Source organism: Falco peregrinus, chromosome 14 (genome assembly GCF_023634155.1).
Source record: "Falco peregrinus isolate bFalPer1 chromosome 14, bFalPer1.pri, whole genome shotgun sequence".
NCBI lineage: Eukaryota > Metazoa > Chordata > Aves > Falconiformes > Falconidae > Falco > Falco peregrinus.
The window spans coordinates 2798043-2821455 of NC_073734.1; the positions used below are offsets into that span (position 1 = coordinate 2798043).

A 23413-nucleotide genomic window follows, 5' to 3' on the forward strand; every position below is an offset into this window, starting at 1 on the left:
AATTACGAGAAGATCCTGTTCTTTACCTCCCCCACTTCCTAGGAACGTGTTTTCAGATATCTTCTACCAGCCTCTAACAGTCTGATTCTTCCTTTGACTATGTAGAATCATAGAATAACCCAGGTTAGCAGGGACTTCAAAAGATCATCTGGTCCAACTACGCATGGCAAAAGGAGCCTAGATGAGATGATAGAGCACCCTGTTCACTTACATCTTGAAAACAATGAGGACTCCACCACATCCCTGGGGAGGTTGTTCCAGTGACGGATTGTTCTCATTGTAAAGAATTTATTATTTATGAAGATGGAACCTCTCCTAGTGCAACTTGTACCTGTTGCCCCTTGTCTTCTCCCTGTAAAGAGAGCGCCTCTGTTCTCTTTGTAGCCACCCTTTAAGTACTGGAAAAACGTGATGAGGTCCCCCTGGACCTTCTCTTCTCCAGGGAGAAAAGACCTAACTCACTCCTCCTGTCTTTCCACACAGGGCAGGTTTTTCAGCCCTTTACTCATCTTTGTGGCCCTCATTTGGGTCCTCTCCAGTCTGCCCACATCTCAAATTGTGGGGACCAGAACTGGACAACAGTACTCCAGGTGGGGCCCGACAAGCACTGAGTGGGATGATCATGCCTCTATCTCTGCTAGTAATGCCCCTGCAGATGCAGCCCAGGCTCCAATTTGCCTTTGTGGCTGCAACAGCATGTTGCCGACTCACATACAGCCGTCTGTCCACCAGGATCCACAGGTCCCTTTCAGCAAGGCTGGTCCCAGCCACACAGTTCCCAGCCTGTACTGGGCTCTCTGGTTACATTACCCCAGGTGCAGGACTCTGCACTTGTTTTTGTTAAACTTCATACAGTTCTGGGGAAGCTGCTCTTCCAGCCTGTCCAGGTCTCTGTAAGATGGCTCTCCCTTCTGATGTGTCCACTTCACCACCCACTTCAGTGTCATTAGCAGACTTGGTGAGGGTGTTTTCAATCCCCTGTCCAGACCATTCGTGAATATGTAAACAGCGTGGGGTCCAGTATCAGTCCCCGGGGGACCCCACTTGTGACATGGCTGCCAGTCTGAATAAGAATCATTGATCACCACCCTCTGAGTGCGAGTTGTTTGCCAGTTTCCCAATCATCTCACTGACCACCCATCCAATCTGTATTCTGCCAGGAGGAAACTGTGGGAAACAGTGTTGAAAACTTTGCTGAAGGCCAGGTAAACAATATCCACTGCTATTCTCATGTCAACAGGAAGTGTCACCTTGTTGTAGGTGATGAGGTCAGTGTGGCATGATTTGCTTTTGGTAGGTCTGTGTTGGCTTTTCAAGTCACTGCTTCACTTAGCTTGCAATAGTTTCTAAGAGGACTTGTTCCATTACTTTCCGAGGGACTGAAGTAAGACTCATGGGCCTGTAGTTCCCTGGTTGCTCTTCTGGGTCCTTTGTGTAGATGGGCATGACATTTGCTCTTCCAGTCATCAGGGATATCCTCCAATCTACATCACTTTTCAAAGATTATGGACAGTGGCCTCACTCCAATGTCAGCCACTTCCCTTAACACCCGAGGTGGATGTCATCCGGGTCCATAGACTGATGTGGGCTGAGCCCTTGCAGGAGGCCACAGACCAGCCCTTCCTCCACTGGCAGTAGTTCAATACAAGTACTTCTCTGCTGTGCTCATCCTAAGGTTGGCAATCTCCTTTTAAATATTGTCAGCTGACAAAGAGGATGGTACAGTTGAATGGATTTGCAGGCTACATTGTTCCTAAATAATTAGGTTGTGTTCTTCCATGGCACAGAGTGGAACACAGCAGAGGACACCAATCTTCCCAGTCTCAGAACATCCTCCAGGGTATTACTCTCTAGACTAATCTAAACAATTTAGAATTGGCCTTTCATAAAAGCAGTCAGCGTGCCTCATTGCCAGCAAGACACAAGCCACGGTTGGAAAGCAAAAGCCACTGTTCGAAAGCAGAAGCTTGCAAAAAAAAAAAATAAAAATGGCACTCAGGTCTGAATTTGTCCTAAATCAGAAGATGAAGTACCTGTTCCCCTGTACAGCATTAAGCTACAGCGAATAAAGAAATTAATCTCTTGAGGTCAGTTAGACGATCTTCAGCAAGCATCCACATCTTTAGTTAGATTAAGAGTGTTTTAGAGCTGGCCTTTGGGCCCTCATATTTTGCATATACTGCACCAGCCACTCTTACAGTGTCATCCAGGAACAGCTAGCCAAAGCAGAACATCAAAAAGTACACAATTATGTCACAGCTGTAGCCTCTCCTGTCCACTCTTCTACAGCATCCAGGACAGGGAAACAGGTCTGTAAGTGTCTACTGTTGTCCTCTTTGAGTCACCCTACAGTGTCAACAAGTTTTCAAAAATCCTCAGGTTACATGTAAACAAGTGCCTAAATATAACAGAAGGCATTTGACTGTGTCAGTAGATTATTGACCTGTGATCTTTGGATGATTACTAAAAGGAGGCAGTCAAAAAGTCATAAAAGGAAATGTATTGGCAGACTAAACTTTAATAAATAGGGTTTTGCAAATCTGTGTTGCTCCAAAATTTGTAAGGATGTACAATCAGAAAAAGAGAGGGCAAAGAGACTGTTCTCCCCACAGATACAGGTTTTTACCTGCTTTTAGTACTGTACACATTGTCACTTACAAAGTCTCCAGGCTTTGGTTTTTTTTAATTATTTTTTCCAGGAGAAATTCTCTTAAATACTTTATTTCATAGTTTAAAAAAGTAAACCCAAGACAGATAAAGCTCTCCTACTCTTTAAAAGCAATTTTGTTGAAGGGACACACAGCACTGCTCAAACATCATTACATGCTGGTTTATCAGCTTTACTCTGCTCACCCTAAACCACACCATTTAGTCACTACATTACAATTTTATGCAGACACTAAGAAAAGCAGCAGAACTTGTAGTTCTTGTGCTACTGAAACCTAGAAATCTTCACAGTAGATTTGAAGTGTTTAGAGATTTGTTTAGTTTCAGTCATATTTGCTTTTTGCCCCCACTTATAAGGTTTAATATACAAATGTACATTACATGCTACATCTGCAGCTGAAAATTATTTGTAGACATTTACCTCATTTCAGACTACCACCAATCTCCATGTCTACCTCTTGACAGACTGTAGTATAGATGGAAATTGTCGTTCAATTTTCACAGCCCCAGCCCTAAATTGGGTGATGCATCATACATACATGCTAAACCCATCTACGCTGCAGACTTGCTAGTGCTAACCACACTTCTATTGCTCATCTGTGCAGAGAGATACTAGGGGCAACAATACTGCCCAGTTTTAGTCCTGATTTTCCTAAATGCACTTAGTTCTGCATTTTGATTTTAAACAAAATGCATCATTTTCCTATTCTTTGTTAACATATCAAGAACATTCTAAACTGTATTTTTAAAGATTAGTAGTAACAAAGATGGGAGAACATGGTACACCTGTAACAGACATTTTGGAAAAATACATGATGGCAAGTAGCTCCATTCTTCAGAGAGGGTTTACGCAGGAAAAGTGCAAAGAATGACAAACCACTTTTCATTGCCAAAGACTGCACTCTATCAGCAATGGAAACTTTTCCAACTGGTAGTTTAGCTAGTTGGAAGATCCTGTATTATCAGCAATGTATTTTTAATTTCTTGGAGGGTAATTCAGGGAAAGCATTTGTCATTTTATTGGGTGTCCTGGTTTTGGCTGGGATAGAGTTAATTTGTTGTTGTTGGGTTTGTTTTTAATTACATCCCTGACACAAAGTTTGTTTCCTTTGGTAGGAAATGTAATAACAGAGTTAGCTTTCTAACAAAGGAAGAAAACAGGCAAGTTGTCCAGCACTCCTCCCTTAACTCTTGTACCAGTTTAGCCATAATTAAGGACCTAAATTAACCCTAGACAGTAACATTTTCATTGCAGGGCCAAATCTCACTATTTTTCCACACTTACAAAAAGAGAATTATTAGCTATATTCCCTATCCCTTCTTCTAAGCACAGGCACATCTGAATTATAATGATGGGCGGATAAAGATTGAAGCCTGGCATGTGATGACATCTCCCATATTTAGGGTTTTGTACATTAATGACACCATGCTGCAGCCCATCTGGAAACTAGGCAAATGGATAAATAAACTCAGAAAGGAAAAGGCCTCTGTACGGTTGGTTTATGTTTAGGTTCAGCATTTAAACAGTTTTCTAGGTTTTGCAACCATACATTCAGATCAATGCTGAAAATGCAGAAAGAATAGCATAGAAAAGGGAGCCAGCTTTTTAAAAATATAATTATAAAAAATAAAATCAGCCCTTTCCCTGAATAAGCCTAGACAAGATTGCTAGAATCACAGGTGTATACAAATGCTCCCACAAATGCTAAAGTGTTATATAGAGTATTCCCTAGAGTCCTACGTGAAGAAAACCAGGGTGTGTCAAATTCAACTCTTAAATAATTGGGCTGAATTCGCCTCTGTTTCCAGATGTTCTTCAGATGGCCTCAAGATGTTGGTCAATCTACAGCTCATTTCAATTGTCTAGTCCTGAAGTGAGTAACTGAACTGCGGTCTACATATGAAAGCAACTATACAATTCCATTTGTCTCATTTTGAACAGATGGGAAACCAGCACACAGGCCATAGCTGTTAAGTACCCAGAAGCAGAATAAAAGCTAACGAAAAATAAATTAAGAACTTATGTTACAAGCAGCTTGTCCTGCTCCCTTTGAGATCTTGGTATAAGCTTCTTCCAATCTATCAGTATTATCCTAGGCTTGTCTAGTTCTCATACTGTCACCAACACTTTCATTTCACCAGCCAGCTGACGATGATGAGGCAAAGCTGAACACTATTAGCATGTAAAACACACTGCAAGAGATGCAGTCATGAAAAGGAGCAATACTGCATGGAAGAGAGGACCCAGACCAAATGACTAATCACCTCCAGACTTCTGTTTAATGGGTAAGTCACAGAGGGACAACTGCATCTACTGCAAGTATTGCAGATGCAGCAAAACTATTCATCAGCCTGCAGAAGACCTGTGAAATTGCACATGCACTCTTTGACTTACGCTCCCCCCTCACTGGGAGGGGATCAGCTAGAGCTAACAACGCATCCATTCCACATCTGAAATTGCTAATTCTGCCTATGGAAACAAACACCAGTCATCCCCACTGACTACAGAATACAGAACCAAAATCTTCCAGTAAATGCAAAACATCGACTAAAAGGTTGTGACAATTGAAGGAAGTGACCAGAGCTGGAAGTTGTCCCTCTGGTGCCTACCCCATACGGAAAGGATGCCAATTTGTGTTCTCCAGTCTTGCACTTAATGGTATCGGATTTTGGACTTATTTCTACAGCTTGATGTGAGACACTTTGCAAGCCATAAGTCCCCTTTATCTCAGCATATAAGTTTCTCCTTGATTTATTTCTCCTCTACAGATTTATTTGTATTTATTATCTTCAGAAAGATACAAATACCCCAAGTTTGTCACTGCTATCTGTACTCATCTCAGACACAAGATAGCTTAATGGCTAAAAATAGGATACAGATTTATACAGAGTCAAGAAGGTCAGACTTCCAATTACAGAGCCAGAAACAAGATTAAAAGTAATTGAGAGTTTCATATGTTATATTTAAAGCACAAAGATTCTTAAGTATACCTCATCTAGAATGTCTATGTGTTTTGCTAGCCACAACAGTTGTGGACTGAGTCCAGATTCACCCTGTTTTCCATGTGACCAGTCCAGACCAGAGCTGGCTGAGAGGAGTGACAAAACCTGCCCTGTCCCTCCCATACTGCTCCAGACCTCCTATTTTCCTTTAGTAAATTCCATTTTCTCATGCAGTCCTTCATTTTAGTTTCCCCATTTGCTTTCTTAATCTAGTAAGAACGTAATTTCCATGATTTACCTCTCCTTACATGAAACTTTTTTCAATATTTTTTAAACTAATATGAATAGTCAGTGTTACATTGAAGACACAGGTGCAATGACTTACCCTCAGCATTCAGAACATTCTTTGGTATTGGTTTTCTCCTCCCAGCTCACTTTAAGGCAGAGAATCTGTTGTATTGCAGCTTTAATCATCTCTTCCTTCCATGGACACCCAGGACATGGTTTAAGAATGCTTCTTAGACTTACAGTATTTCACATCAATTTAATATTTTTCATATTTTCCTTTCTTATGGAAAGCAGGCATAGGTTTTAGACATATCAACAGCATAGATAACAGACTTGGTACCAAGAAATTTATGCTTATAACTTTTCCATTATCAACACCACCTTTGTCAATTTTAAAGACTTCTGACATCAAAACATCACATTCCAGCTGGGATAGAAAATGGCAGATTTCCTACTGACTGATACTCATTGTTTGGTGCATCTCAAAATAGCCTTTATGTCTTATACTGGCACACCTCAAATACCCTTCACAAGCACTTCAGCAAGTGCTATTTAGGCAAAATTAGCTCTAACCTGCATCAGAAGCCAAATAAAAATGCAGCAAGCAGAAGACTTAACTATATGCATCTGTAGACTCTTACACCATATCCATGCACTTCTCTAATCCATCTTGCACTTGCTAGACCACACCACTTTGTTCACCACAGAGAAAACAAATGAGTCTCAATTCAAGCATTCTCTTGTGTTATAACAACACCCATTTAAAATAGAGTCTTTTACATTCACTTCATCATCTTTATCTCACTGTGGCTGCTCTGCAGAGAAGATGAACTGTACATTCTTACATTTAGTTGTACCTAGAAGCTCAGTCAAAACAGGGTTGGGTTAAAACTCCATTCATGACCCTTACTGGGCTAAACAGAGGTGGAGTGGGGGTAGAATGGCAGAACCCTGAATTTCTGATTTTCACCTGAAAAATGAGCAGCAGCCCACAATAAGAGGTCAATAAGGTTGCAAAATCTAGTATTAAAAGTTCAGAAACACTTCAAAGTTCCCCATCCTACCCCAATTTGTTTTCTTCAGTCATATACATCACATTGTTGTGCAAAACTTCTAATTCAGCTTACAGCACTAAGGTGAAAGTTTTTCCTAACACAAAGCATTGGGCTAGAAACCCTAAAAAACATATTTAATCTCTGTTCTGTCACACACCCCTTGTAAAAAAAACTAGCTGAACTCATACCATAATGTATCTTAAAGGAATGAATTAAGACTTTACAAATAAACTTAATATTGTGCTAAAAAATTATCCATTGCTTGAGTAAAACTGCAAGTTCAAAATTTCAACTCAGGAGACCAAAAAACAAACAAAAAACAACCCTGAAAAAACCAAACCCAAAACAACTGGTTTTTGATAACTGAAATAAAATTTAGTTCTTAAATAATTGTTTACACAGAAATGCTTCCAAAAAAAGTCAAATTCTTTTTTTCAAAAACAGAGGATGGGCATTGATAAGTTCTTATTTTTCTGACTTTTTTTTTTTCCTCCCCACACTTGAATGATTCAATAAAATGAAAGTATTTTTGGCAAAGTATACTTTTCACCAAGAACTGTTTAAATTATTTTCTCAGTTTCCTTTCATCTTTTCTGAATTCAGTGATTGGTTTTACAACCTTCAAACTTTTGCAGCTCTAATTCTATAGTTACATATTCCTCCCTTCCTTTAAAAACTCCACCCATTTAACAGTACTAAATACAGCTGACAATTTTTGCACTTTATTTTTGCAGGAGCAGACAGGCCAATGATTAGAGTAATGTGGTTTACATGGTGAGAGGATGATGGAAAAGAAACAGCAGAGATGGATTAGGCACAGAGAAAATTAAGTAGTAGGACATAAGCTAGACCAGCAGAAGGAAATGTTAACAGGCATAAGCAAAGATAAACAACCCCCCTTATTTTCACTACCACCAGAGAAGTTTACCCATTTCTTCCCCAGATGCTTTTAGCTTTCCATTGTGCTGCCCCTTATGCCAGAGCTTCCTCAAACTAATCTTTAAACTGTGTCACTTTCCCTTTTCAAGGATCTTCAAAGGTTCACTGCTACAATGACAATGACAGGAATCAGCTGAAGGGCAACTAGGCAAAATTACTGTTTGGTACATTTTCACAGAACAATAACAGCAATGCACACAGAAGTTAGCAAATACATTAATTCAAGATGTCAGATATTTGGCAAAACACTCAGCCCTAGTTTACAGAAAAGGCACTGGGACTGCAAGTGCCCAGGACCACAGAGGAGTCCCAGACTTACAGTCCACTAAGCCATAACACCGTGCCCTGCCCAAAGGGTCATCTTTTGGCACCCCAAATCAGGTATGAGCTGTTAAGCTGGACCAACCTCACCATATAGATGAGCTGCATACAGTCCAAACATTTACCTTCAAGCCACCAGGAGATGACAGGTTGCTGCCTTCTGGTTATTGAGAAAGGTTCAACCGCTTCCCCATGACCTTTCAGACAAAACCAAGCAAAAAACGCTCTCAGCAGTTATCAACAGGCTATAAAGAACACAAGTTCATCCCTTCTTGGGTTAAGGGAAAACAAGGCTCCAGAACATTGGACAAAATATAGGTGATGAAAATAAACGGGAAAAGGAGGAAGAGGATTCGGAAAAAGATCAAAAGAGTATCAGGTAAGCTGTCATGAGAAAGAATTATTGCACTCATGAGCATATCATACTTCATATCTGAGCCACAGGTTTTTCCTTCCCTCAAGAGGCAATTCCTGTGGTAAGTTCCACAGGTCTACCATCCCCAGACAGTTATTTTGTGCATTTCGGAGAGAACAGATTTGCGTGCTCCAAATATCCCTACAGGAAAGGGTCAGTTTCAGAATTCCTGAACATTCCAAACATTAAGCCTATTCTTCAATACTTAAAAAAAGTTTTAAGAAATTATTAGAAAGATTTCCATCTCAGAAAAGCTTTGATTCTGATACAATCAGAAATCCCTAGTTTTACCTTGTGGCAAAGACTGGAAATTTACAGCTTGCAGAAAAAAAAACCCCAAAAACCAGAAACATCTTATTTGTGTGCAGGAATGACTGTCTAGTTAAAAAAAGATCCCACCGTCTGCCCTTCTGCTCTCACACACCCAGACTCATGTGCGAGATGCAGGCTCCTTGCTGGTATTTGAACTTAGTAAAAAGAAGCCACTTCCTCATTAAGACATACCCAACTATGGTAATAACATGGAGAGCCAAAAGTAGTAACAGATTTATTATTACCACTATGTGGAAATAATTTTTTTTCCTCTCTGTTACTCAATCCAGTTAATTATCCATGCAAAGTAAAGTTATTCCTGGCAGCCAGAGAGGCAAAACTAACTTCAATAATGCTGGGGGTGGAATGGTTGTTACGCAGGAGAAGAAACTAACTAGTTCAGTAAATTAGCCCAAATAGATACACACTGGGATTGGCCTCTAGAGATTCAAAATACCAAATTCAATGCTTTTAGGCTTATCATACTTCTTATTTAATAGAGAAATGTCTGATCTGGGACTGCATCATATCCCAAAGACTCTACAAAGAGGTAATTTTTTTCAGAGAGCCCTGAGGGTAACAGGAAAAATTACAGAAAGCTTCAAACCATTCAGCTCCCGCAAGTATCCCTGCATTCTGGACTTTCACTTAAGCAACAAAGCACAACCAGCAAGGAATTTGTGGTGGTTACTGACTACTTGGATGGGTATTACAAAGCACAGCACTAAATGCTTCAATAGCCCAACATTTTCCTGGAAAAGCATAGTCTGATTTCTATGAGGGGAGAAGCTGGCTGAGATTGTAGCATCTTCTCAATGCTGTTGGCCTCAGCACAGCTCAGGCTGAAATACCATGTAATACCCCCAGCTCTCAGGGCATTCTACAGGTACTCTTTGTTTGCTCTTAAAGCTTATTTGTCCTAGAAAATGTCCCCACAGTCAGATTTTACCTTGGGGGGGGTGGTGGTGGTGGTGTGTGATAAAAACCAAACCCCACCACATACTTATGACAATTAAGAGGATCGGGTAATCAAGCCATGGAGTGAAAAACCCCAAACCTACAAAAAGCACACAAAGCAAAAGCTGAAAGTAAACCACATAATTTATTCAAAGTATTTATTTCAACTGTCCACAGGCACAGTGATTGTATAAAGAATGAACGATGGGAACACAAATGAACACTATGGGAAAAGAAACCTCTTACATTTTTTCACTGTAGTAAAGTACAGACCACCAAGAACAGTTTGACTCAAATACCCAGCATCAGTTCCCACACGAGAGCTGTTATTGTTGGCTTCAACACCCAAGTCCAACAAGAACAGTAAGAACATGCATTCTGCTAATGTTTGAATAACTCTTGCCAACAAATTGATCCCACAGCAGCAAGGCTGTAAGAGATGGATTCAAATATAAGTGAGAAAGAGAGAAAGTAACTGAAGGGAAAAGACAGGCAGCACTCCTCTTTTAGCATAGGTGTTCAATGGGAGCCTTTTTATTGCCCTTATTTAAAATGGATTATTTCTTTCTTCTCCCCTCTTTGGAAAGAAAGGGCTCAAAGGGCATTGGTGAGCATCTGTAATTTACATGCAAGGGAGACACAACTGCCAGAGAAATACAGATTCCACAGATGTTAACCCAGAGGACAGCCCAAATTAAGCAAGTCTCTAAATAAGGTCTGGGAGTCACTTTCTGAAGAAAAGCAGCATTCTTTCCAAAGTAGGCAGTTACAGCTGTCAGTTTAACCCCAGTCCAGCAGACAGTCTTCTAAATTTACCTGATTACTCTGTGATAAAGTCATCACTTCCATAGGCAAAAAGGATAAATCACCAAGATAAAAAGAACAGAAGACACTAGTGACTGGTCCCTATAAGGGACAGTATTTTGAAATATCAAAATGGGCCTGACTAGTAAACCTGAAAACTAAGCCCCTATTAATCCACAAACAGATTCATTGCAGCATTAAGTGATCAAGACTCCTGATAAATAGGTTGATGGCCTGTCCAAAGCAGCGCTGGCTGAGCTGTACTGTTCAAGGGCTTGAGCACATATTTCTGCATGGTATCATACTGTACCACTGCTATCCCAGAACCAGTTAGCTATCTCCTGCACAGTGGAGTTATAATCTATACCTCCAAATCAGTTTCATTGTTACTTCTCAAGCTGCCAAAGGAGCAAATCTGCAGAAGACACAAATTGTAATTTTATTCTCATGTGACTATTTCTTCTGTAGGAAATATAGCTTCCCTCTCTAGAAGGATATCACACAGCATCGAGTACGACATTGACCTTTGACCATTCTTTTCAGGCACCTTCATTATTTTTCTGCTCAAACACATTCAACCTTTTGGTCCATTAGCTCAGAGATGCATGCATGTACACCATGCCACAAATGGAAAGAAAGCAGACCAAAATAATAAAAAATACAGTAAATTTATATTTGTTTTAAACTGTGATGCCCCAGTGAAGCCTATTTCCTGAAGAGATTTCATCCTTTCAATTTTCTCAGTCCTTTACAGGCTCTTAACATTAAGTGGGACTCTGTACCTTTAATTGTGCTCTTCCATCTTGCACAAGTAAACCTTTTCCATAGTAGTCTTTTAAAGTTATAAATAAAACACCCAACTATTTTCTTTTTCCCACAGATGAGAACATTAAAACATTGACATTTTAATCTGTTCTATACAAGAGTGAGTTGTGTCAGCACACTGCTTCCAGCTACAACAACAGAAAAACCCAAGTTTAATTAAAGACAGAGTGGAGAAGCTGCATCGTGGCGTCTGAGCCACAGAGATGCATGGCATAGTCTTTCACTCACTCACCATTTTGGGCTCAGTTTCCTCTTTGGATAACTGCTTGGCAGACAAAAGATGATTGAAAAGAAAGGGAAAGGGGGACAAGAAACAAATGTATTTTTTCAGATAGGAGACACGAAAGGTGAGACCATATACCTGAGACATACACATTAAAAATTTTACCTGTAACATTAAAGGCATAGCACAAACAACCCCATCACAAACGCACAGCAGAAGCCCATCACACCCACATCAGCCCTGTCATTTCAGTGCTAGGGCTTGTACTGATCTAAGCTTTAATGCTGTGAATTAATACCCATTTCCACTGACATTCTTTTCCCTGGCAAGTTCCAGTGATGTTCTATTTTTAACATTGAAACCACAAAATTCTGGGTTTCCACTTTCAGGTAAGCAAGAGACACACTGTCTGCCACCAGGTAGTACCCAATGCTTCTAGCAGGAATCTTCCAGCAATTCATCAGTCCATGCCCCTTCAAGGTACAGGACTGCTGCAAGTTGGGCACGGTGGGTGCCTTGTCCTGTGATGGAGAAGGTCTGAAGGGAACAGAGGACTGCTCTACTACCAGCGACTCCCTTCCTGCACTCCTAGCCATGAGCTAAAAGATGGAGGTCTGCAGATCTCAAGTTATTCCCACCAGCACTTCCTCAGCAGCAAAGGCTGCGATGCTTCCAATGCCCTCAGCTGCCTGTGCTCACTGCTGCAAAGGAAGGCAATGTGTAAGGAGAGGCTGAGAGAAACGGGTCTGTTCAGCCTGAAGGAGATGAGGCTAAAGGGCAACCTAATTGCTGTCTGCAACTACCTACTGGGCAGTTAGAGAGAAGACAGGCTCTTCTTAGAGCTGCTCAGAGAAAGAACAAGAGGAAACAGAAGAAAATTATAGCCAAGGAAATTTCAGCTATGGACAAGGAAAAATTCTTCAGTGAGCGTGGTCAGAGTGGAACAGGTTACTTGGGGAGGTTATACAATCTTCAGCTGTAGAGTTACTTCGGAACTAAGGAGAAGTTGCCCAATGTAACATCAGTAGCACTGCTCTGAGCAGGGGGTTGTACCAGCTGCCCTCCAAAAGAACTCTTCTGCCAAAACCATTCTACAATCACATGACAGATCTGCTTCTCACACCCCTGCTACTACACACAAAATGGGAGCAGGTAGACAACAAAAAAGTAATCTCCCATAACAAGTCATGTATGACACTGCAGACTGAAAAAATACACCTTTCAGATTCACATACCTGTGTGCGTTTAGACTGCACATGCTAACGTTTCCCAACCAAACCATTATGGCAGCATCATCGTTCATGAGAATGACTTCTCACAGGTGATAGCCTTAAGCAGCCCTTGGGTGCTTACATTTCCAAGTCAGGAACCTAACTTTTACGTTTAGGTCTTTGAAGTAGCATAAAAATTAACGCAGACTTGTTCTGCACCTGGTGTGGCATCTTCCAGTAGCCATCAGCTGGATAAGAAATTCTCCTTCCAAATTGCAAAGGCAGTCACCCCACAGTTTTTCCTTGTTCAACAGGAAAGCCACAAACACTCAGCCATTTACTATGGTTTCATTACATTACCCAAACAAAGGTGCTTTGCAGTATTATTTTTAATAATGCACGTCAAAACTACTACAAACAGGAATATCAAGGGAGTAAGATAAAATGTTTTCTGCACTAGAAGTGAGACTCAATTTCTAATGAGATCATTTTGTTAGCATTTCACATCCAAATTTCCAAGTACACAGAAGTCTTAGTAATATGTTTTTTTTAAAAAAAACCCCACATGTTAATTCATAACATTGTCACTCACTGGCTGGAGAAGAGTATTGCTAGCATTTGATCCTGCACTCTCAAAACTTCACTTCAGTTCAAAAGGACAACAGTTCAGGCTAGCTGATACCCCTAATGTAGAGAATAAGTCAAAGTGAGTAAGAAGAGTTGTGTAAATAGGAACAAAATGGAAAGTGGATATGAAACTGAAGAATAAGTAGGAAATAGAAGTATACTAATACCATTTTCTACTATAAGGATCAGCATCTACTAGTGTTTGCAAAACTCACCAGTCTAGCCCCAGTTAAATGAAACTATGATTATTCAGTCCAAAAATAAAGCTGGAGTGTAATATAATTCAAACTGTACTACAAATCACAGGCAAGTTACAATCCATCTTCCAAAATTTGGAAGGAAAGCTTTTCAGCTGGCAGGCAGAATAAACATTCATATAGATGAGGATGCAAAGAAGGTGGGAGTAGAATGAAAAAAAAATTCTCGTCACCACAAACTTTTATGGTTAAGTATGTATAATTGTTTCCTGCCCCATCTTTCACACAGAATAGGAAAGATATTCATATCAACAAAAATAATAGTCACATTCTTGACCAGTTTCTCAAGAAAAACCCCCAACATCAAACACACCACCCAACCCAACCACCAAAACACCCCTGACAAAACACAACCCAGGGCTCATTAAGACACCAAAATAAGAGCCAGATTTTCAAATTAACCCTGCATAGTGGATGCATGTTGGTTGCCAGGCCGCATTGAAAATCTGGCCCACTGACAGATCCTGAACTTTTGAAGATGCAGCCATATGTACTGCATTCCTGTCAGATGGTACCACCTCTTCTGTTTGTGCATGTACCAACCATCAAAAAAGGCACCTGCAGTATTGTACCTGATGAAAAGAATTATTAAATATCTGTTCATGGGAGAACTTTGTTGAGAGCATGGAAGTTTATTTATACACCTGCTTTCCTCACTAGTTAAGCATGTTTCACTATTCCCATTTTCAAGCATGTCTGTAGTGTGTACAAACTTTGCAGTGTTTCCTGTGCAAAGGCACCATGTTATAAGCCTGATGTATATTGTTGATGAATGTATACTATGAAGGAATTTCCAAGGTGTTTTTTCCATCTACTTCTCAAAGAGGAAAAAAAATCCTAAGAAAGTCTGTGAATCCAAGCAGAGACTTCAGAAGTCCTTTCAGACAATCAAAAGCAGGATTTTCCAACCAGGCAGCTGTAGTTCATTAGATCTGCCATGGACCGTGAAAGCCACTTGCCAATAGTGTCGAAAGACTATTACTCATTTCAATCTCTCTGAAGAGGACAGCGCTCTGACAAAGCATTAGTGAAAAACTACAGAGTTTGGGGCTCTGACTGGAACAGCTAAGCATGCAGATGGAAGTTCAATACTTAACAAGAAGCTGAGTTGTGAAGGCAGATTGATGTCCTAGCTTTTCACCTTCAGAGATCTGAGTTTCCATCTAGATTATAAATGGAAGAAAATGTTTTGGAAATAAAAATAAGCTGCCCATGTGGACAATAATCATACCATACAACCTGGCAGAAATCTTTTTCTGAATAGCAAGTTTTCCACACCCCTTTGAGTCTTGCTGATCTGCAACTGAAGCAAAAATGTCTATTATTCTGGGACTAGTCAAATCAGGTAAGAATCAATCCCAATCCAGCAGTCAATAAGAAATACCAAGACGTTTTCCTGAAATAAATACAAGATTAAGGCAAACATAAGGAGAGAGTCTGGAAAACACTGATTCTGTTCCTTTCATGAATTAAATTTCTGTGTAAATAACAATAAAAATAAGGTCTTTTTACCATAGTACATAATTGGATGGGTTTGGCCCACCTAAGCATTTGGCTAGCAGATGTTACAGTTGTGGGTATAGCATTTGAATTCAAACACAATGCCTTCCCCTTTAGCTGGTTGTAATTATCTAACCCATTCTAATAACTGTTCTCTTCCGCATCAACTTGAGTCTTCACTTTTAATGCCTATAGTAGCACTGTGGACATTTTAATGACAGACACCTCAGTTCCAGGCAGTAGTATTATGTGGTCAGACATCACGCAGCAAGTTACACAACTCTCAGAAGACTAATCCACTTAATGTTGAGGCCTTTACTACCATAATACCATAACCCGTAAATACTCCATTTGCCATCCCCAAGCACATCAGCTCTGGTCTCCTGTATGCAGTAGTGGCTAGGAAGAGTTGTCAGAAATCCAGCAGGTGAACTAGAGATAAGACAATTTCTCCATTAGTGTCTGTTAATCAAATAAACACCACCACCCCCCAAGCCGCCAGATATTAGTATAAAAATCTAAAGCAACAGAAAGGACTCAAGAGAAAGCATTCTCTCTTCATCCCTGAGAATCAATAATCCACTTTGTATATTTTTTACTCGGACTCTATTTTTAAAACTATGTTTTTACAGATTACCAATCAGCAAGAGACCAGTTTTCATTCCTAACATACACCCTACTTTAGAGAAGAGCGTTTGCAGAGAGTTGTAAAAAAGCATGACGAATATACAGCAAATAGCAAAAACTAATCAAATTATATACTTATATATTTTCTTATGTTCCAAAAAAGTAGCAGATTATATTTTACAGAGATGTACTCAACATAAGCAATAGTGCATTCACAGTAGAGTTGGCTTTTCTGTGATGTTTTGCTCTAACTGAAATATGTTCTATGAAAAGGACTGGCAGGACTCCTAGAGAGCCAGTATTTTCACAGCCTAGGTAAGTATGAGTGTCCTCCTCACATGGGAAAGTATTTTAGAAAAAATCTTTAAGAGTTATGTCACGTAAACTACATTAAATGACCCTATATACACTTTACTAAAAAGCCAAACTCTACACAACAGAAACAAGTAGCAAACAGAATGATTGCCCTTATTGTATGACTGCATATCAAAGAATTCTTTCCAAGAGGGTACCAGGGGGGAAAAAAAAAAAAAAAAAAGACATTCAATAGTGAATTTTATGAGAGAAAGATAAAAAACAGGTAGTTCAACAGATTCCTGAAATCCCAGTAGTGGTCAATAAATCAACTTCTGCTTCGCATTATATGAAGAGGCTGTACTTCGCAAATCACTGTGTAAGCTGCCTCAATAACAGCACTCCTGCTATCAAGTTTACTTGCAATGATTCCAGCAAAGAAATTAATTTCTTAGATGACAAGAAAAGGTTATCTAGAATGGGGAAAACACAAGAGACAAAAATTTCCACTAATAAAACAAATATCAGACTCTGAAGTGAATTTGAAGCTATCTTTTTTTTCCTCCAAAAGATTTGAAATCCCTATAGCCCAAACACTAGAGCTACAAAGAAAACATCCTACAAACTCCATTTCTAAAAGTACAAGGAAAGCATAATGAGCTATATCTTTTTTCAGTACGTGATTCAGTAAAGCATTCCCGTGCATACTATTCCTCAGGCAAGTCCCATAACAAGAAAATTTACCGCAATCAAAGTTCTAGACTTAAAAGCAAACCCCGACTTTGAGCTACTTGTTGATTTACTCCTCAAAAACTTTAGTACAATATATGAAAAACTCTGCAAGTGCTTTCCAGATTTCAGGATATGCCCTTTCCACAAGTATAAAGGCGTTTTTCATGACTTCAGCAAGTACTAAAACACATACCTTCCTTGTCTCGTCTTACTGTTTTTATTGATCTGTTTATTCCCAAGAGACATTCAACAGGTATCCATCATGCAACTTATCCTCCAGTTAACATTTTTTTTTCATAAATGTTGCCATGAAGGGACACCATTTTACTCCAACACATAGCACTCCATTATTGTTCTCATTTTATTCTCCTTACACTTGTCTTATGCATATAAAGTGCACAAAAGTACATGCTTTATTTATTTGCCAACAGGAAGTCAGCCATAAACTGACAACACAAAAGTTTGATTTTGAAAGTCATTATACAAAAAAGCGGATTACCTTCCTCTATTGCCCAAAGATCTACTCCCACCAGTTCTCTTAAAGCAATTCAATCAATCAGACATCTAAGAACTATATGATCTAGATATTGGCATCAAACAACTAGTCTCTATGCTAGATAGATTGATTGCAACACTTTACTTGCATGATCAATTTCTATAGATTTGGTTTTAGCTGTAAAAGTTTGTTGTATTTCTATATTTTACAGCTGCAGAGATTAACATCAAAATATTAATCAATTGTAAACCAAAGCAACATAGCTCAGCTAAAATAATAGCCTAAAGAGACTTAGACCCTCAGCTTCTATCCCACCTTTATCTATCCACAGATGCCAAAACCAGTGACAAGGCCTTCAAGGTCAAAATCAACCATTTAATGCTGTCAATCTGACCTATTAAGCAGAGGACCTCTAGGAAACATCATACTGATAAAGGATTAATGCGAGCTGAAGTCCCACAGGAAGTCATATGGCTCTGCTAGGACATTTATAAATTAAGTGAGTAGCTTGAACTAGGTCAAATGGGAATGAGTTAAGATCTAGGTTTCAATTTCCATGGTGATTAGAAGAAAAGAGCTTGTCTGAAGAGCCGTTTGGACCATTAATGCTCATTTTTAGTATCCTTTGGAAAGCACTTAATATTTGACAGGACAGAGAGAAACAATAACAGTTTTTTGTTTGTGGTTTGTTGTGGTTTTTTTTAATCTGGTGACTTGAGTAACTATAGTCATGTCTGTCTGACACTGACTTCAAAGTAACAGAATAGCCAACACAAGACTCTACCTAGAAAGAAAAGGAAAGGATAATAGATTAACAATGTGAGTTTTCAGGGAATATATTCTTGGACTAGCTTGATTTTTAATTATAAGTTTATTGATACTAACACAGAGATATCAGATTTTTGTGAGGCAGCTGACTTGATGCAGAATGACATTTGATTAAGAAACTCAAAATCAACATGACACATCAAGTAGGCTAGAAACTGATAGGCCTCAAAATGTAATTGCAGATGAGGCCAAACACTAAATAAATGTTTCCAGCTTATATCAATTAAATATCAACAGAAAAGAGAATGGTTTCTTTTATCCCACCTTCAAGAGCTTGACCCTATGTTATTCAGCAGTTTTGTCTATGCTCTGAAAAAAGCACAAGATGATTACTGAAGAAATTTGCAGATTAGAGTGATAAAAACCAAGGATCAGTGATAGAAAGCCATTTAGTTTGCCTGGTAAAGAAGAGTCAAGCAAAGATCATAGTTTTTAATATAGCTAAACGTAAGAAAACATGCCTAAGCCACACTGACAGGTTAGAAGCCTACCCTGAAAGCAGGTATTCTAAAAGGTCATTGTAGAAAAACATTTGTAGGGAGCTTCAGTGAGATACTGTGAGTAAATAGGACTATGGAGATAATTTTGCTTTCAAATTTCCTCCAAAGCTAAAATTACACAAGTGAGGCTTAGTCAGAAAACAGCAGACAACAGCTGGTGGCAGAAAGAGCCACATGATGTACAGAAGGCAAGAGGACCTGGGAGGCTGACGTAGGTTACAATCAAGAGCATGAGTATGATGGGCTCTGTCCTCTCTCCCTCTTCAACTGAGGACAAGCAAATATATGGGGGAAATAGTTACTCTGTGAGGTTCCAATTTCTTCCACTTTTCTCCATAGCATCTAGATGCAAATTGGAACCTCAGGAGAAAACACAAAACAAAACACACTGCAAGAAACAAATAGTTAAATAACATACTATTTTGTGTGGTTGGAGACTGAGCTAAACCATAAAGCGAAAGCACATAGAATGACTGAGCTAAAGGCATAAATGCATAGTGTCTCCTGAAGAAGGTGGCAGGACTTCAGAAATAAAAAAAGTAATCATCTAAGAAGCTACTGCCAGTAGGATATGCAGCATATTTTCCTTTTTAAACACAAAGGCTACTACAGTGCCAATTGGTTCAATTGTGGCCCAAGATGGGAAAATAAGCTGGAACCATTGGTGGGAAACTATATGTTGCAGGATACAACAAACAAACAAAAAAAATTCCTTGTGTCCTTTCATACATTCCAAGTTACTGTTAGCACCTCAGAGTAAGCTCCTCAAGCTACCAAGCACTTAAAACATTCAAATTCTGTGCCGTGTGTCAGCCTCTGCTCTTGCTGCTATTAACCTCTTTCCCACACCATTATAACAAAACTCAAGAGTGGGTACAGCTGAACTTCTGTATAAACTCACATATTTAAAAACAAACAAATAAAACCCTCCCCTAGAAAGCTACCAAAAGTTTAACTGAAACAGAGGTAAGCAAGTATTTGGGCTTCTCAGGCCTTCCTTGAAGGTTAAATTGGACAAAACTTAAGCACCTGAAAGGCAATTAGGAACCAGTTATGACAGCATGCATCTTAACCCTAATCATAGTTCTCCGAGTAACATCCTCACATGCCAATAACATACATTCAGGTTCTCCTACTTTTTGCTTTTGTAAGGTACAAAAGGCCTTTGCAGATAATGCAGAGTATTAGTATTTCCTTTTCCTGAAAGAAATACCGTCTCTTGAAAAGCTGTACTTAAGAGGAGCTACTTACATATGGTACAATTAAATGTTTTACTTCCTCCAGCAATGAAATTCCACCATGAAGTTTCACAGCTTTTTTCATCTGATGTATAGAAATACCACATAATGCTATGATCTTACTCACCTGTTACAAAACCCACTTAGCAAGCACTCTTGGAGCCCACTCAGCTGCTGACAGTCCCACAGCAGGAAAGGAGGCATACCAAATCCATCCAGAACATCCACTTTTTTGTCTTGATCATAAATACAGAGAGAGGGGAAGAAAGAAGCCTCAGAAAAAGTTGCCTAGAACCTCTCTGTATCAAAAACTGTCCTACCATGCTTTCAGCTAATCCCTCCATCTTTATATAGTTGCACTTAGTGTATCACGCACAGTTAAACTGAAGACCTGAAACACAAAAACTCCAAGGAACATATGAAATGCACAAGGATGTGTAAGGAGCATCACAGAGCTGAGGTATTATGTGCCTCCTGAATCCCAAACCAGGGCTTTTAACACTTGTGTTTAAACTGGTCAGACATAACAAAGCCTGTTAGAAATGCTGAGCCAGGGACAGAGACGTGACCTCCATCAGCAGCCAGGCCCATTGCCAGGATATTCCTCAGGTTCCCACCTGACAGTAGCTGTCAGCAACAATTGCAGCTGAACTGCATTGAACAGTTTAGGTGTAATTCCAGCCGTGATCATGCCAGGTACAACATTACTTCAGCAGCTGTGATTAAACAATAGATCTGATACAAGATCTTTTAATAACACTAAGGGGAGATTTCTGCTACAAGAAGTATTACCACAACAGGACCACCTAGACATTTCCAAAACAAGTTTCTCTCAACACAGCCCACCTGCCTGTGAATTAGGAACCAGCTACAATGAAGACATTTGTGGTTTTCCTATCTGCCACCTGCCTCCCTCCAACATCAATATACAGCTTCAAAGTCCAAAGGGACACTCAAACAAAGCTGGTGGGACAGAGAGGAATCAATGGCAAACCAAAACCAAATAGCTTTCAAATGATTTTGGACTCTAGAAATGAGTTATTTTTAGACCGTATACAAGTAGCTCAAGGTGCTTTTTCTTTTGTCCCCATGGCAGTAAAGTGAATACACCTGCCTCACCTCACTCCCTTCTGATGGTAAACAGAAGGTCTTGCATTTAAGTTACAACATGGAATACTTCAGAGCAGCCCTGTGCCAAAATAGCACATTTCTGAGGGATGCAAAGGTATTCAATAAAAAGCTTTTAAAGGCATATTTTTAAACTTGCAGCAGGAAAGCTTTTCTGTGTCAAGACAGTAATTCTTTTAACAGCATTGATCAAAATGTCATTCTTTTATGAGTGTACAATACCTTTTAATGGCATACAACAAGCCATTAGGGTTATACACCTCCGTACAGCAGACAGCTTACTGGAAAATCGGCAGCACTGGCCAAGATACAGTCACTAGTTTTTATGCTTCTAATAAGGCAGAGTTTCTTCCATTTTCCCCAGCTCTACTTCACCCTAATATCTACAAGGGAAGCAATCCAAAAATTAAGCTGAACTTTTCATCACTTCCACCAGTGTTATTTTCACTGTAACCCACATTTTCCCCAAGAAATACCTCTTACAAATACAATGAATATTCTGGCTTTTTAAAGTGGGATTCTATCATGAAGTCAGGTTTTCCGATTAGTTTTGCTGACCAGTGATCATACTTACCCCCAAATCAACACCAACTAAGGAATCAAAGGTGGCTGAATTGCACATAATGGTTTTGATTTTCAGAAATGGGAAAAAAACCACCTGCCCTTTCCTAACACTCTGAGGCCTGGGACAGAATCTGTCTACAAATCATTCAATTCCTTTCAAGTGCTCTAGCCCTTCAAAAAGGGTAAGAGCACTGGTGATTGCATTTGCTCTGCTTGAATGGAAGGCAAGCATGGACTCTCTGGATGCATTCAGCAGCACTTTATAGCTTTATTTTAGTTACAAATATCAACAAGAAAGGGAATGATTTCTGTTCAACCCACCTTCAAGGGTTTTCACATTAAGAGTACGAGAATATTTATGGGATTTAGTTATCAGTGTTAAATGAGCAGTGGCAGCAGCAGAACCTTATTTCACTCTCTGAAATACTTACGGATGATACCAAGATCCTCTCAGCTACTTTTGAAAGGTTATCTGAGCCACCAGTATAAGTGAATGAAAAAACAATTCCTGATTAAAACATAAAGCAGAAACGTAAACCAAAGAAAGGAAAACCAGCTAGAAAGAGGGGACAAAAAATTTGAGGTTCTAAAAGCAAAAGCTGGAATGAAATTAATTACAATTAAGAAAAGTTTAAGGTGCTACTCATCTCTTACCTATTCAGTTCTGAATTCAGCAAAAACAAAGCAGCCATTGTCCCTATGACTTCCAATTATGAGACAGCTGCTGTAAGTCTTCTCAGTCACACCTAGAATTTAAAACTCAAAGTTAGTATTTTTTCCTTTTACACAATCTTTAAGCATACATAAACTCAATTCAATCAAAAGAGTTTATGCTACAGGAGATGCCATTATCTTAGACAGAATACCACAAAGCCAACCGTGTTTATATCTGTCCTGTATTCATTATTAACCATCCAGTCAGACAGAAAGAATTATCCCCAGAGAATTAGCAGGTCACCCACAAAGAGCATGACTTTGCTAGATGGTTCAACTGACAATTCAGACCAAAATCTGGTCAGAATGAGACACAACCCACACACACTGATCACGAAACTGAGTAGACTGTGTTCAAATACGCATCACATGCTGGTGAAGGTTATTTTAAGAGCCAAGTTGCAAAATCACAGGAAACGTGAAGATGAGGACTGCTCGCAACTGCAGATCTGTGACACAGGGGCTCTGACACCCCAGTGCCAGCCATGGAAGAAGGCTAGTGGGGAGCAGCACGCTACTGCCAGTAGCAGAGCCTCTGCCTGCTATGTGGGCTTGGGCTTCTCTTGGTATGCTTGTCAAGCCTGTCTAATCATTTACTGGTATTTCTTACCTAGTTTTAAGCCACGTAACTTATAAAAGTAAAATAAAGACCAGAATATTTTTGGGAAGGCAATATAACGGGAATACAAATGCTCTCTGAAGCAAACTACACAAGTTTCACAGTTAATAGGGATCGATTCCTCATCATCACATACCAAAGAGTTTGGAGTTGCTCCTTCGTGGTTGTAGTAGTCAAGAGAGTAAACACATACTCAAGTACATGTTTTGGTTTTAAAAAAAACAAACCTAAGAGTTTGCTAGGTTACCTGACATACACAAACTAAAAAAAATAATTGCATTCTGCAATAGCAACTAATTTCTTGCTGATCTACACTAAATTCTGTGTAA

General features: G+C 39.4%; 1 long non-coding RNA gene across 1 annotated transcript in view; it reads right to left on the reverse strand.

Moving 5' to 3' along the window:
* Positions 1–23413, reverse strand: part of LOC114011583 (uncharacterized) — a 124384-nt gene that overhangs the window by 99608 nt on the left and 1363 nt on the right. Inside the window, exons 2-4 of the long non-coding RNA XR_008749786.1 lie at positions 22406–22497; positions 21410–21570; positions 20187–20295 (exon numbers count right to left, since the gene is read on the reverse strand). This is a non-coding gene — a long non-coding RNA (uncharacterized LOC114011583). The remainder of the gene's footprint in view (positions 1–20186; positions 20296–21409; positions 21571–22405; positions 22498–23413) is intronic.